We start from the raw sequence: 15815 nt of genomic DNA on the forward strand, positions 1-15815 counted from the left end.
GTAATTTATTAGTAGCTTTTATTTATAACTTGAAAAAAGGTTTAAAACATAGAATAGAATTTTATAAATGCAAAAACTTTACATCTTTTTAAAGCTATTTTTGCTATTATTTTATTTTTAGCTCATCTGTGATGCAGATCATGAGTCAATACCATTATAAAGCTGCTATTTCAAATGTGAGAAAACTAAGGCACCAATAATTATAGGTTGTATAAATTCAATGTCCAGTTCATTTGTCTAAATTCAGTGGAAGAGTCCCTCCTTTGTCATCATCATCATCATTGTGTATAGTGGTTAAGAGCACGAGCTCTGACAAGGGGGACCAACGTTCAAATTCCTGCTCCTTTTCTTCTTAGCTGTATGGCCTGGAACAAGATGCTTAACTTCTCTGATTTTCAATTTCCTCATCCAAAGGCCTAATAAGCACTTAATAATGTATTTCTTCTATTTAGACAGAGTCTACCTCTGACACTTAGGCTGGAGTGCAGTGGCCGTGGCACAATCACAGCTCACTGCCGCCTCAACTTTCTGGGCTCAAGCAATCCTCCCACCTCAGCTTCCCAAGTAGCTGGGACTACAGGCATGTGCCACCATGCGCAGCTAATTTTTTCTACTTTTTGTAGAGATGGGGTTTTACCATGTTGTCCAGGCTGGTCTTGAAACTCCTGAGCTCAAACAATTCACCCACCTCGGCCTCCAAGTGCTGGAGTTATAGGTGGAAGCCACCACATCCAGACTATTTCTTACCATTTATCAGTTACTATCAACATAATATTAAAGCATGCCAAAGACTCTTTTATCTTAAGCAAACAAACCAACTCTCTCCACCTTCATCTTACTCTAACTACTGCTCTCTTTTTCCTTTCTTTCAATTCCCTACTACCTATTAAGTGATCAATCCCTTGTAATCTGTCTTCTGCTTCTACAAAAACTGATCTTAACAAGGCTACTGAGCACCACTTCTTTTTGCTAAATACAATGAACACTTTCCATTCCTCATCTTTCTTTACGTCATTAGAGCATTTGACCCCATTGGTCACGTTATCCTTCTTAGAAAACTCTTCCTTTGATTTCAGTGATAACCCTCTCTCCTGATTTTCTTTCCTACCTTACTATGCCTGCTGCTTCTGATTTCCTATAAATTCCTCTTCCTCCACATTCTTAACTGTTGGCATCATCATCAGAGACAGAAAGAGCTTTAGCTCTTTGTGATCTGACCCCTGCTTGGTTCTGTAGACTCAGTTTCTAAAATTAATAACATATTTTTATTTCTGTCCCCCTTCTCCCTGCCCCTTTATGTCATTGACCTACTTCCAGTTCCCTGAATGCATCATGTTGTATCCTGTTTGTCAGCCTTCCAGATGACACTTCTTTTTGTTAGGTTCTTTATCCTCCCTTCACTTGTCCTCTGTATTTGTCCTTCAAAACTCAGCTCAAGCATCACCTTATGCTCCAGCCATTCCAGCAGAGACACCAGATTTGCAAGTGAAAAAGTAACGTCATCTTGGATGTTCCGCCCTCAGCAGATGCCTCATGGGACAGAGACAAGCTAACTCATGAAGCCCTGACCAAATTAAAACATCATGGATGAATAAATGTTATTGTTTTAAGCAACAAGATTTTGGGTGGTTTACCAGGCAGCAATGGATATGCAAAACACCCCCAAACCCACTGGATTTTAAGCTCCTAAAAGGCAGAATCATGTTTCATTGAATATTGTATTAAAACCAATGTATCTCCTGGTTCATGAAGTGCCAATGAATGAATCAATCAATCAATCAGTCAACCAACCAACGAATCAACTAACCAATGAACAAGCCAGTCCATCAACCAAAGTTCCCTAAATGTATTCTTTCTACCTTATTTTAATTAAATGATTCTCTGAACTAAAGCACAGGGAAGCCAATAAAATGACAGAAAAGGAGAAATAATTAAAATAACTAATGCTATGTAAGCTGCTGTTTCTGGAGCAACTTTCCAATCTAAATCTCTAGCTCTGATCTCTATTATAACTACAGTCTCACTTCTGTTTCCTATACATATTTGTTCTTAAGTGTGTCCCTGCTCCTTAACCTCAAAATTCAACTTTTACAAATCCTCAAACCAGGGCCTATTTGATCATTCTGGCTATATTACTATGACTCTTCATTCTCTAAATCTCAGTTATCTTTGACTGAGATAATTATTTATCTCTCTATCAATATATCCAGGCTCTAGTTCCCACCAATTTGGGTCGGTAACTTTTTTTTTCTTTTTTTGTATTTAACCTGTCCTTTAAAAATCTTCCTGCCTGCTGGTTTTTTTTAAAAGATTATCAAAATAGATAAACTGCTAGCCAGAATAATAAAGAGAAAAGAATCAAATAGACACAATAAAAAATGATAAAGGAGAGATCAACCACTGATCCCACAGAAATACAAATCAGAGAAAACTATAAACAACTCTACACAAATAAACTAGAAAATCTAGAAGAAATGTATAAATTCCTGGACACATACACCCTCCCAAGACTAAACCAGGGAGAAGTCAAATCCCTGAATAGACCAAAAACAAGTTCTGAAATTGAGGCAGTAATTAATTAGCCTACCAACCAAAAAAAGCCCAGGACCAGATGGATTCACAGCTGAATTCTACCAGAGGTACAATGAGGAGCTGGTACCATTCCTTCTGAAACTATTCCAAACAGATGAAAAACAGGGACTCCTCCCTAACTCATTTTATGAGGCCAGTTTCATCCTGATACCAAAACCTGGCAGAGACACAACAAAAAAAGGAAATTTCAGGCCAATATCCCAAATCCTCAATAAAATATTGGCAAACCAAATCCAGCAGCACATCAAAAAGATTATCCACCATGATCAAGTCAGCTTCATCCCTGGGATGTAAGGCTGGTTCAACATATCCCAATCAACAAACGTAATCCATCACATAAACAGAACCAATGACAAAAACCACATGATTATCTCAATAGATGCAGAAAAGGTCTGTGATAAAATTTAACACCCTTTATTCTAAAAACACTAAATAAACTAGGTACTGATGGAACATATCTCAAAATAATAAGAGCTATTTATGACAAACCCACAGCCAATATCATACTGAATGGGCAAAAGCTAGAAGCATTCCCTTTGAAAACCGGCACAAGACAAGGATGCCCTCTCTCACCACTCCTATTCAGCATAGTATTGGAAGTTCTGGCCAGGGCAATTGGGCAAGAGAAAGAAATAAAGGGTATTCAAATAGGAAAAGATGAAGTCAAATTGTCTGTTTGCAGATGACCTGATTGTATATTTAGAAAACTCCATCGACTCAGCCCAAAATCTCCTTAAGCTGATTAGCAACTTCGGCGAAATCTCAGCACACAAAATCAGTGTGCAAAAATCACAAGCATTCCTATACACCAATAACAGACAAACAGAGAGTAAAATCATGAGTGAACTCCCATTCACAATTGCTACAAAGAGAATAAAATACCTAGGAATACAACTTACAAGGGATGTGAAGGACCTTTTCAAGGAGAACTATAAACCACTGCTCAAGGAGATAAGAGAGGACACAAACAAATGGATTAACACTTCATGTTATTGGATATGAAGAATCAATATCATGAAAATGATCATACTGCCCAAAGTAATTTATAGATTCAATGCTATTCCCATCAAGCTGCCATTGACTTTCTTCACAAAATTAGGAAAAACTACTTTAAATTTCATATGGAACCAAAAAGAACCCATACAGCCAAGACAATCCTAAGCAAAAAGAACCATGCTGGAGGTGTGATACTGCCTGACTTCAAACTACATTACAAGGCTACAGTAACAAAAACAGCATGGTACTAGTACCAAAACAGATATACAGACCAATGGAACTTAACAGAGGCCTCAGAAATAATGCCACACATCTACAACCATCTGATCTTTGACAAACCTGACAAAAACAAGAAATGGGGAAAGGATTCACTATTTAATAAATGTTGTTGGAAAAACTGGCCAGCTACATGCAGAAAACTGAAACTGGACCCCTTCCTTACACCTTATACAAAAATTAACTCAAGATGGATTAAAGATTTAAACGCAAGACCTAAAACCATAAAACCCTTAGAAGAAAACTTAGGCAATATCATTCAGGACATAGGCATGGGCAAAGACCTCATGACTAAAACACCAAAAGCAATGGCAACAAAAGGCAAAACTAACAAATGGGTTCTAATTAAACGAAAGAGCTTCTGCACACCAAAAGAAACTATCATCAGAGTGAACAGGCAGCCTACAGAATAGGAGAAAATTTTTGCAATCTATCCATCTGACAAAGGGCTAATATCCAGAATCTACAAAGAACTTAAACAAATTTACAAGAAAAAAACAAACAACCCCATCAAAAAGGGGCAAAGGATATGAACAGACACTTCTCAAAAGAAGACATTTATGAAACATGAAGAAAGCTCATCATCACTGGTCATTAGAAAAATGCAAATCAAAACCACAATGAGATGCCATCTCATACCAGTTAGAACGGGGATCATTAAAAAGTCAGGAAACAACAGATACTGGAGAGGATGTGGAGGAATAAGAACACTTTTACACTGTTGGTGGGAGTGTAAATTAGTTCAACCATTGTGGAAGACAGTGTGACGATTCCTCAGGGATCTAGAACCAGAAATACCATTTGATCCAGCAATCCCATCATTTGGTATATACACAAAGGATTATAAATCATTCTACTATAAAGACACATGCACACGTATGTTTATTGCAGCATTGTTCACAATAGCAAAGACTTGGAACCAACCCAAATGCCCATCAATGACAGACTGGAAAAAGGAAATGTGGCACATATACACCATGGAATACTATGCAGCCATAAAAAAGGATGAGTTCATGTCCTTTGCAGGGACATGGATGAAGCTGGAAACCATCATTCTCAGCAAACTAACACAGGAACAGAAAACCAAACACCGCATGTTCTCACTCATAAGTGGGAGTTGAACAATGAGAACGCATGGACACAGGGAAGGAAACATCACACACTGGGGCCTGTCAGGGGGTGGAGGGCTGGGAGAGGGATAGCATTAGGAGAAATACCTAATGTAGATGACAGGTTGATGACTGCAGTAAACCACCATGGCACATATATACCTATGTAACAAACCTGCACATTCTGCACATGTATCCCAGAACTTAAAGTATTTAAAAAAAGAAATCCTCCTGCTCCATCGTAGTTCACACTCTCATTACCCCATTACTCTAATAGCTTTCTAAATGCCCTACAAGTTTTAAATGTCTAACAATTAAAATGCTGCATCGAGATACTTACATTTCCAAGTAATGAAGTGTCCAATCTAAAGTGCTTTTATAACTTAAACATTTAATGTCAGGCTAAGTATGCTTTTTAAAAAAATAAAAAGAAGAAATGGTGATTAATCACCATTTTTCTCTTTCAAAAAGAAGCTATATTATTTGTAAGGGTGAAAGTAAATACATCTTAAAAACTACGTGAAGTGACTAAATATTAGAGACTATTATTTTATGAGTTATGTTTATGAACAGTGCCATTAGAGTAGATGATAGATCATGACTCCACTGAGGAAGCAATTTAAACTTGTTTTTGTTATTCTTAAAGCCAAAATGAAATAGGCAAAAGGAAAGGGAAAAAAAGCTACACTGGAACCCCATCTCTTTGGTATGCATAAGTTTAACCTTTGTTAATAGGATAGAGAACTCATTATTCATATCAAAAGGAAATGGACAAACATTTTATGCCCGATAAGATTTTTTTTCTTTATGCATCAAATTCTTTAAAGGATATCCAACTGAAAGATATTCTTCATCGTGGGAAGTTTGGAGAAGGGATTTATCCATATGCTAAAATCTATCAAAGCTATTTTGTGATTCTGTACTAACAAAAGGTAACCCCAATTAGCCTTTTTCAATCAAGGGATTATCTTTCATGTACAAATTAATGCACATCTTGATTTTAAGCAATGGTGAATTATTTGCTTTGTGTGAATATGAAAGTCATCTTGATATTCAGAACAGAAAAAAAAGTAATTCTAATTAAGTAAATCCCATAATGTTATAAACTTATCTAAAAAACAGCTATGAGATAAGGATAGCTGTTTGTGAACTAACAATTGTGATAACAATTAAGGTCACCTAAATTTATCAATCCCTAATGAAATGTCATATTTTCCAGCCATTGTAAGAATGTATCTCATTGCCAATGATAATTCTATACTCACACTGTATCTGTCTTCATAATAGGTGCTACGGAGTATATACTTTTAGGCAGCCACCACCCTTGAACTCACTTGCTAGCAACCTAGTGAAAATATAAAGTGGACAAGATGAAATTAAGAAGAGGAACAGATAAATACATGTAGCAGGATAATATACAAATAAAACTATAAAAAAGACAATATAAAAACCAGCACAAGGTGATTTCCTGTTTCATGCAAATGTTTATATCCAGATTACTACTGCAAGGTCTTCATTAATTAACAGAATAGTTACTCCAAAGCCTCTGCTTGTTCTCATCCTTGGACAATTTTGGCAATTTAATTGCCAAGGAAGAAGCATATCTGCCTTAACACAAGGTGGCTGCTAAAGAGCTGAAATAGAGTTTGAGGGAATTTAGAAACTACTTCCTCTTCAACTCCAATATTTGACACCCCAGACAGCCTCACAATTTACACCAATCTTGGTGTTGGCTGATTAACAGTTACATGGAAGTGAGGATTAGTTATATATCTTATGATAGGTCTTGAGAGGGTCTTGGTTAACAGACCCTAGTCATTACACATGAAAGGATGCAGAATGGAGGTGTCTGCTCCTCATACAACACACAAGACCAAACCAAAAGATGGGCTGCAGAAGAGAGGGAAGTTTGCATGGATGGAAGGATACTAACTCAAATATTGGCAACTGAAAGGGAAATTATATAAGGGACATCCAAAGTGCAAACTGAGGATTGGGTCTCCTGTGCAACAAAAATTCAAAAGAAAATGAGTTGGGGGTGTAGCATGATGACTTGCAGTCCACTCTGCCTATGGCAGATTGGATGAGAGAACTAGGAACTGGATGTTATATGAGTAAGAGATTTCTGTGGTCAGACATGAGATCAACACAGTCTAGACAAGAAGAGAATACAAGAAATGTCAGATGGGGAGGAGGTGCTCTGTCTTTCCCCTAGTTAAAGTGTTTTGGTGTGTACGGGGGTGTCTCAGTGGAAAGGAAGATAGGTAGTTGGATTTAATGAAGAAGCACCAGAACTGGGAAAGTTCTTCCATTTCCTTACCTTTGACATTTTCAGAAGAGTTCTAGGAAGAATATGTTCTTCTCTCATTACATACAGTCATAAAATGGCAAAATAACTAGGATAGAACTAACCCAGAGAGTTCCAGGGAAAACCGTCAGTGACATGGATCAACTGTGCTCCTTTTGCGATAGAAGTTAGTGAAAAAACAGTAACTAGCCTCAGACTTCCAGCATTTTCACTGCCTTACCCTGTCCTGTAGGGGTTCTCTATTGCTTCCAGATATCCCTGGACAACATGAGAGTTCTAACTCATCCTCCAGCTGTTCTAAAAAATTTATACAAATGCTCTTTCCCCTAAATAAAATATCTTGGTCTCCCAAATTGACATCTGGACGTGAGCTCTTTTATACCAGCTCTTTTAAGAAAAAAAAAAAATATCACCCGAGAACCTGAAATCAAATAAGTATCTATGAAGTGAAGATATAGAGATACCTAGAGAGGAATCACAAGAAGCTGCTGTTACTCTCCCCACCTGACCAGACATCTTTATTAGCCTCTTCCCACAGATGGGGCTTGGACCAAGAACCTGAGATTGGCCACTGAAAGCCACAGGAAATTCCAAAAGCTGAATCAGAAACTACTTTAGAGTTTATATTTCCTCGATGATAGTACACTTATAAACAACTTTTGGCACCACCTAATCCCAACTAATCATTTAACAAGGTGTCTAAGGACCATTTATTTAGCACTTTGCTAAAGAGATGGCCTCAAAACCTAGTAAAGAAGACTCCCTGGCAGAGCCACTGCTTGCCTGTCCTTGGTCCTCGTAGAAAGTATAAAGATACCCCCCGCTCCATCAGGGAAGCCCCATGATGCCACAGCTTGGTAATCCATGAGTGTATTCTCCTAACAGACACAGGTCTGCACCAAAGCACGAGACTTGGCAAGCACAATATGAGCCAGATTTCAGCCCCACTTGCCAGGAGGCTTAAAGCACAAACTACACAACACTGCAAGGCAGCACTCCATTTCCTGATCCCAACCACATGCACTACATCTCCAGATAACTCCTGCTGACCCACCCTTATCATCCTGGCTTTCTGGGTCTCAGATCCCAGGAGGGTTCTGACATTCTCACTTGGCCTGCTGATCATTGACCCCAACTCATGACCTCAACATGCTGAGGACTCAAGCACTGCAGCTCCTTGTTCTGACCCTTGTCAACCAGCTCTGTTTCTGACAAGAGGAAATGCAGAGGCCAAAACAGCCAATTACAGAAACTTATACTTATCAAGGGTGATGGTGTCAGGAGCAGAGAGACCGTTTACACCATCTTTTAACTATCCTAAACCCTAAGATCCCAGACTGCTTTAGAATATGAAAACAATCTATACTTCACGTCATGTAACTAAAACACTCTTGCTTTTCTGATAACACACCTTTAGGAGGTGATCAGCTTTGCGGGCCGCTCCTGAGCTACACGGGAATGTTCATGGCAAGAAGTTAGCCAATTCTACCCATTAAGAGCTCTGACAACAGAGGACAAAAGGTCAGCCACCCTTGTTTCTCTTTTGGGAATGTTACCAAGAACTTAATGTGTAACTTATGAGTTTAAGTGCATAACTCATGGAAAGTGTGAAAAGCCAAGTACAGTTTTATACTTCTGAGTCAAGAGGGTTTAGTGAGCCTAGTGTAAGGGCTACCGGAGGGAAACCTTTTCACTTTTCAGTCACTGTTGATAGAAACGGCTTAGATGGAGTCAGAGGCACCCCCTCCCCAGAGATACTACATATTTTCCAGCATTATCTTATTCTTTCCACCTGACAGACAGATTGAGAAAGGGGGGGGGGGGTAGGCAGGCAGAGACACTGAAACTACAAAGGGGTTTGACACTGTAAATATTGAGGAAGGTTCTATCAAACAATAAGTTTTCTACAGTTATCTACAAAGACTCAAACACTCCCTTGTTAGAGGAAAATAAGACACTATTAAAAGCATCAACCCTAAAATCCTAGCATAAAACCAGGCACTAGAAACATTTTCCCAACCTCCTCCAAGCAGGTAGCACAACACAGACTTGAAGTCAGCTAAAAATGAGACCTTTCCAATTCTGATTTAGCTGGCACTTTAAGTGTGGAGTTTTCTGAACTCTGGCCAAATAGTTACCGCCAAATGAATTCTTTTTTCAGTTCTGTGACCTTTTTGCTAATGCACTCCTCCTCTCTCACGTTTCTTTGACTTCACTCTAGCCCTTCCACAGCACCTATGGCAAACACTTTTGCAGTCTGCTCATCACTACGTCTCTGGTTTTCTTCTCCTAGGTCTTATGGGTCTTCACCATTGATACTGCAGTTATACCTATGTCTTGGATGTGCATAGGCACTCTGAACTTTTTTTTTAAAGGTTTTTCTTTCCAGTTAAGCAAGATTGTCAATTCTTCTCATTGCAGCTCTGGCACAATGTGTCCATCAGACTGTAGAAGATTGTCGTTGGGATTCACACTATAACAGGGATCCCCAACCGCAGGGCCATGGAGGGGTAGTGGTCCCTGGCCCATTAGGAACTAGGCCACACAGCAGGAGGTAAGGTGAGCAGCCTGAGCTCTGCCTCCTGTCAGATCAGCAGCAGCATTAGATTCTCACAGAAGCACAAACCCTACTGTGAACTGCGCATGCAAGGGATCTAGGCTGTGTCCTCCTTATGAGAATCGAACAATAAATGTAATGTGCTTGATTCATCCCCAAACCATCCCCACCACCAATGTCTGTGGAAAAATCATCTTCCAAGAAACCAATCCCTAGTGCCAAAAAGGCTGGGGACTGCTGCACTATGATACTCAATTAAGGGGGACACCAGGGCCTTATAGCATTTTAACAGTCAAGCCTCCTATATAAGCACCAGGACATGATATGACTCCAGAGTCCTGTCCTGTCTCTGAATCACAAAGTGGGTAGTAGCAATTGAAAGTGGAATTCCATTGGCCAGGCGCGGTGACTCACGCCTGGAATCCCAGCACTTTGGAAGGCCGTGGTGGGGGTGGATCATGAGGTCAGGAGTTCGAGATCAGCCTGACCAACACGGTGAAACCCCGTCTCTACTAAAAATACAAAAATTAGCTGGGCATGGCTGTTCACCATGCTGTAATCCCTCAGGAGGTTGAGGGAGGAGAATTGCCTGAATCCAGGAGGCAGAGGTTGCAGTGAGCAGAGATCACACCACTACACTCCAGCCTGGGCAACAGAGCAAGACTCTGTCTCAACAAAACAAAACAAAACAAAAAACAAAAAGAAAGCAGAATTCCATCAAAGTGTTTATTTGCTAGATAAGACATTAACAACCGACATCTAGCTGGGTCATCATTTTCTCTAAAATGTCTTCCTCATCTGTTCTGCTTCAGCTAGAATAAACTCTTCTATCTTAAAAACAACACTGTTCAACTTAGACACTTTAGGGCTTATATTAACTGGGGTTATATGCATGAAATTGGTTTGTAAATTACAGCATATCATACAAATGTTCTGGTCAGAATGGTGATTCTCATCTTATTGTGCTGGCTATGGTAATTAATGTCTCCTGTGAAGCAGGAGGCCCATCTCCAATGAGTGCACAATGACTGTATACCAGGCTCAGTATTCTCCTGTCTAGCATAACCCCTACTATAATAGTGAGCATGTTCAATGCTTAAATGGGCAACTCCTGCTGCAGCTTTTACTCCCAGCTTTTTGGCAAATTTGTGCTAGTTCTCTTCTCCTCCGCTCCACCTCAGCAACACTTCAAAGGACATGCTGGGCCTTTTCCTCACTTGGAATTGTTGTACCTGTGAAGTTTCAAATCCCCACATCCTGGATCTCCCCACACACTCCTCTTCTTCCAGTTCTTACCACTTTATCCCATGTTACTATCTATTCATTATTCATTTTTTTTTCAATAAAAATCGTATCACCTATATGACCACATTGACCTCTGATTTATTTACTTCTCTTAAATTCCATTCCTAATACCCTTAAGCCTCAGTTTTTTTTCTAACCAGTTCATATCCAATGCACTCTAGACACCCTTTCTTCAACTTCCAAGAACAGAATGAACAAGAGGAAGGAAGAACATCGTATGTAGGGTAAGACAAAGAATGTGTCAGAGGCACAGAATGGAATTATTGCTGGGAAGCAACTGTCCCATCTAGAACTGTAGTTTTCAGCATATCCTTCCCCTACTCCAATGTATTCAGACAAAGCCACAGAACTATTTTTCAATCATCTTCCAAATGATGTATTATTCTGAGCCAAGACAGTTAAGAAGCAGTCACACCTTCTTTTCTCTGCTTTCCTTCTTTAATCAGCTGGAAATTGATACCCAAGGTGACCTTGGAAGCGTTATGGAGACAGCAGAGCCTCTGTCATTCAGGAACTGAATGACTATGTGGAGAGAAGCCTTCCATGCTGACCAAAAGCACCCATGATGGGCTCATACACAAGTGAGGACAGAAATTCTATTGTTTACACCACTGAAATTTTACACACACATGTGACAGCACCTACTAATTTCCTAACACATTTAAAGGGTGAAAGGGAATATTAAAAACATTTATGAAGAGCACGTGTTTCACATTAGTACTTTTTTCCTCTGTGATTTTATACAATTCTTACCACAGTCATGGGGAAATAGATCCATTTTCCAGATGTGCGTTAAGGAATATGGGTAACTTTTTATAAGGTCACAACCAATTTCTGTTCAGATTTATTTTGGAGTCTTCAGAGATTTTATATAGAGCTAACACATTTGTAGTATTTAATATTTTGGAACTCATGATATTTCCCAAATATCTGAAAGAACAATTATGAATAGGGAGCATAAAACCCTTATTCAATAATTCAAAAAATACTTTAAAATAGACTTTTTTTTTTTTTTTTTTGAGACGGAGTCTCGCTCTGTCACCCAGGTTGGAGTGCAGTGGCTTGATCTCAGCTCACTGCAAGCTCCGCCTCCTGGGTTCACGCCATTCTCCTGCCTCAGCCTCCCGAGTAGCTGAGACCACAGGCGCCCACCACCATGCCCAGCTAGTTTTTTTGTATTTTTAGTAGAGACGGGGTTTCACTTTGTTAGCCAGGATGGTCTCAATCTCCTGACCTCATGATCCGCCCGCCTCGGCCTCCCAAAGTGCTGGGATTACAGGTGTGAGCCACCGCGCCCGGCCTAAGATACACTTTTGTGGTATACTTTAAAATATAATTTCCAGTAGAGACTCATACTATCACTGTGAAATGAGGATCACTGTAAAAAATTCCTGTATGCATGTAGGAAGTAACATCATTCAGAATATACCTGTGATCACTCACTAATCTCTATTCACATATTTAACAGGAAAACGGATGGCTTAGCCAAAGGGGTCTTTAGCTCTGAGCCCAACACAGAAACTGTGAAAGAGAAGAGAGGGGTCTGACAGGCTTCTGTGACTGATCATGTAGAAAGGGTCTTGAAGGGAGGCCAAAAGGAATTCCCTGTACAGCCCAAGTTCATGGGTAGAGGAGAAAAAGATACTGCACAGAGAGAAGAGAAAGAAATTAGTTTCTCTTTTCTGCTCCCAAAAGCTGTGTTCACAGGTGACTCCACATGAAGATGGAACATAGGGATGCCAGCACTCAGCTAGGGAGAGCCAGACCCCCGAGAAATTCCTATACAGGATGCGGAACTCTCAGGTGGGACTCATGAAGTTAAAAGCCCAAGAATGTGTGTATCCAGGCTAGGACTTGTCTCTTTCCTTCCATGTCTGTCTCCAGCTCTTGATCTCCTTTGTACGGTAATTTTCACAAGGAAATAAATTTCTTGTCACTTCCTTATTGCATGAGAACTATTAGAAAAACACAAAACTGCATTTGAATATGAATATTGAGAGCTAAGTCTTTTTTTTTTTTTTTTTTTTTTTTTTTTTTTTGAGATGGAGTCTCACTCTGTCGACCAGGCTGGAGTGCAGTGGTGTGATCTCAGCTCGCTGCAAACTCCACCTCCCCAGTTCACACCGTTCTCCTGCCTCAGCCTCCTGAGTAGCTGGGACTACAGGCGCCCGCCACCTCGCCCAGCTAAATTTTTGGTATTTTTTTGTAGAGACGGGGTTTCCACCATGTTAGCCAGGATGGTCTCAATCTCCTGACCTCGTGATCTGCCCGCCTAGGCCTCCCAAAGTGCTGAGATTACAGGTGTGAGCCACCACGCCCAGCCTCATTAAGTCTTAAAATGTGTATCTTTCCAATGTTGCCTTAGCCAAATAAGGTAATGCATGACCTTGTTCCCTGAGGAGGCTTACTAGTCATTGAAAGTACAAATGTAAATTTTACATGCCAAAGATCTAATGCATATATAGATATCCGAACATAAATCCAAACACACTTAAGCAACCACATAGTGTTGGAGAGACCTCTTAAAGCAATGAGTGCTTTTCAATCTTCTTTTAATACCATAGTCCAGAGCAAACAATAGATATTTTCCTTTGCAACCAAAGACATACAAGTACACCCCCACATAACCAAAAAAAATTCAAGAAACAATACTTATGTTTGTCATGACATGTTTAAACATTAACTACAGAATAGCACATAGCCTCCAAAGGTTGAGGATCATTAAGATAATGTGTATAATGAAGCAGTATCTTGGTTAAGTGATTCCCCATCATGAGAGCAGACTAATATATAAGTAAAACAATCACACAGCACTGATTCTCCTTCCTGTGTTCCTTGAAGAGAAACTACTCTCAGGCATAGCTGAACACTGAATATAAGAGAATAAATTATAACTTATTAAAATTCCTGCTCCAATAACTTCCAAAATTTTCAGTATGTTTAATGTGCATGTACAACTATTAAAATGTTACTGCTACAAAGTCTTCCTCATGCATTTTCTTTTATTTCAAGAGAAACTAGCAAAACCATTCTTCATATCCACCAATCTATGAAACCATAGTTTTACCACGTTCTACCACCTCCCTATCTTTTGAACAATTCAGCATTTTGTTATTTATAAAATTTTCTAAGTTCTACAAGATCTTTGACCTATAGTATACTCTTCATTGCAGTAAAGATTTTGCTGAAATAGTTTTAATAAACAGTATGCATCATAAATAATTGAAGTTTTAGGCTTTGCCCAGTGACTAAATGACTCCCCAAACAAATACAATTTCAAAACACTTAAACCTCAAGCAGTGCATATTAAATGCTTGACAGTACCCACTCCCTCATTAGTCTAAACAAAAAAATTTAAAACAGATTTAAAAGCATGCTATTTTTAACAAAAACTGTTAACTTTTAAAAATGGTTTAATGTATGTGCTTTCAAATACTTTCAAAGAATGACATAATGGTAATTCCTGCATTAACAAAAACAAAGAAAATGGGAAGTCAAGTTTTTATTTTCTCATTTGTGAATCTCTAGTTACCCATTTCAAGCACTCAAGTCCTAACTCTAATATGTAGAAAAACGCAGAGGCAGCTGTGGCCCAATGTCATGGGGAACTATTAAGGCTGAGAAAGCCCATGCAATTATTAGGATCAAGAGAAAAGCAAATTCTGAAGCCTCAAATTTTGTATGTAAGCAGCAGAGAAGCAACCCGCAGTTGGTGCGTTTAATACGGAAAGTCAAAGTAACACTATGTCTTTAATGTGATGACCTGACCTCTGCCTTAAGCACTCTAATGCAGAGCCAAAATCATGTATACTTACCCTACTCATGCTCTGCTCTGGCTCAGCCATGTCATCTTTACATAATGTGTATATTTATTGTTTTATTTGACAGGACAACTTCATCTGTAAACTTTCTTGACTAAAATCAACTTGGCACCAACTCGTCAGTTAATTAACTGTTAACAGATTCTTTTAGATATGACTGTTACACAGATATTTTATCTTCCTGTTAATTAGTAATTATGCACTGGCAAGAAAAACAGTGTTTCTTTCCAATTATCCCAGAACTCAGTGATTATTTAAACTTGACTAATTAGCATTAGAGGGCTGTACATCTTCTGGGCAAATTGTGTTTGATAATCCTTATTAAAATATACATGGCAGTTGTTGACTTGTAACAGGGAAAAAAAGTGGTAGTTCAAAGGGTATTAGATACCACACGAGGAAAATGGGGGCCCATTAAAATTTCCCCAACTGCTCTAATGAGAATGCCGAGGGTCATTTCTGCCTAGTTTACCATCTGTTTGGTTTCTGGCATGTGGCTCTGGTGAGAAGGGAGTGTCCGGAAGCCCATTTGGCTTATCACAGTATAATCCAGGGGTCTGAAGCAATTTCAGTCATTTATAAAGTGGTACATTGAAGTCAGAAACTTATACATGCAGAATGAAAAACTTTTAAGTGTAAATATGATGCTACATCATGAAAATGGTCCCGATTTTTTTTTTTTTAACAGGCAGGCATTGCTTAAAAAGAAACTTTTAGAAACATTGTATATCAACTCTAGTATCTACTTTGGAACTCACCCAAAGGTTGTGAGATTGAAAAATAACTACTTTTTAATAGCTGGGCTTTACCACCTGGAGCATACATTGAAAAAATTGCATTGAGGTAGGCAA

At 39.1% G+C, this 15815-nt stretch overlaps 1 protein-coding gene across 3 annotated transcripts in view; it reads right to left on the reverse strand.

The window, feature by feature from the left end:
* RELN (reelin) overlaps window positions 1-15815 on the reverse strand; it is a 510762-nt gene that overhangs the window by 404998 nt on the left and 89949 nt on the right. The gene's annotated exons all lie outside the window — the stretch shown is intronic.

Source organism: Macaca fascicularis, chromosome 3 (assembly GCF_037993035.2).
Source record: "Macaca fascicularis isolate 582-1 chromosome 3, T2T-MFA8v1.1".
Classification (NCBI taxonomy): domain Eukaryota; kingdom Metazoa; phylum Chordata; class Mammalia; order Primates; family Cercopithecidae; genus Macaca; species Macaca fascicularis.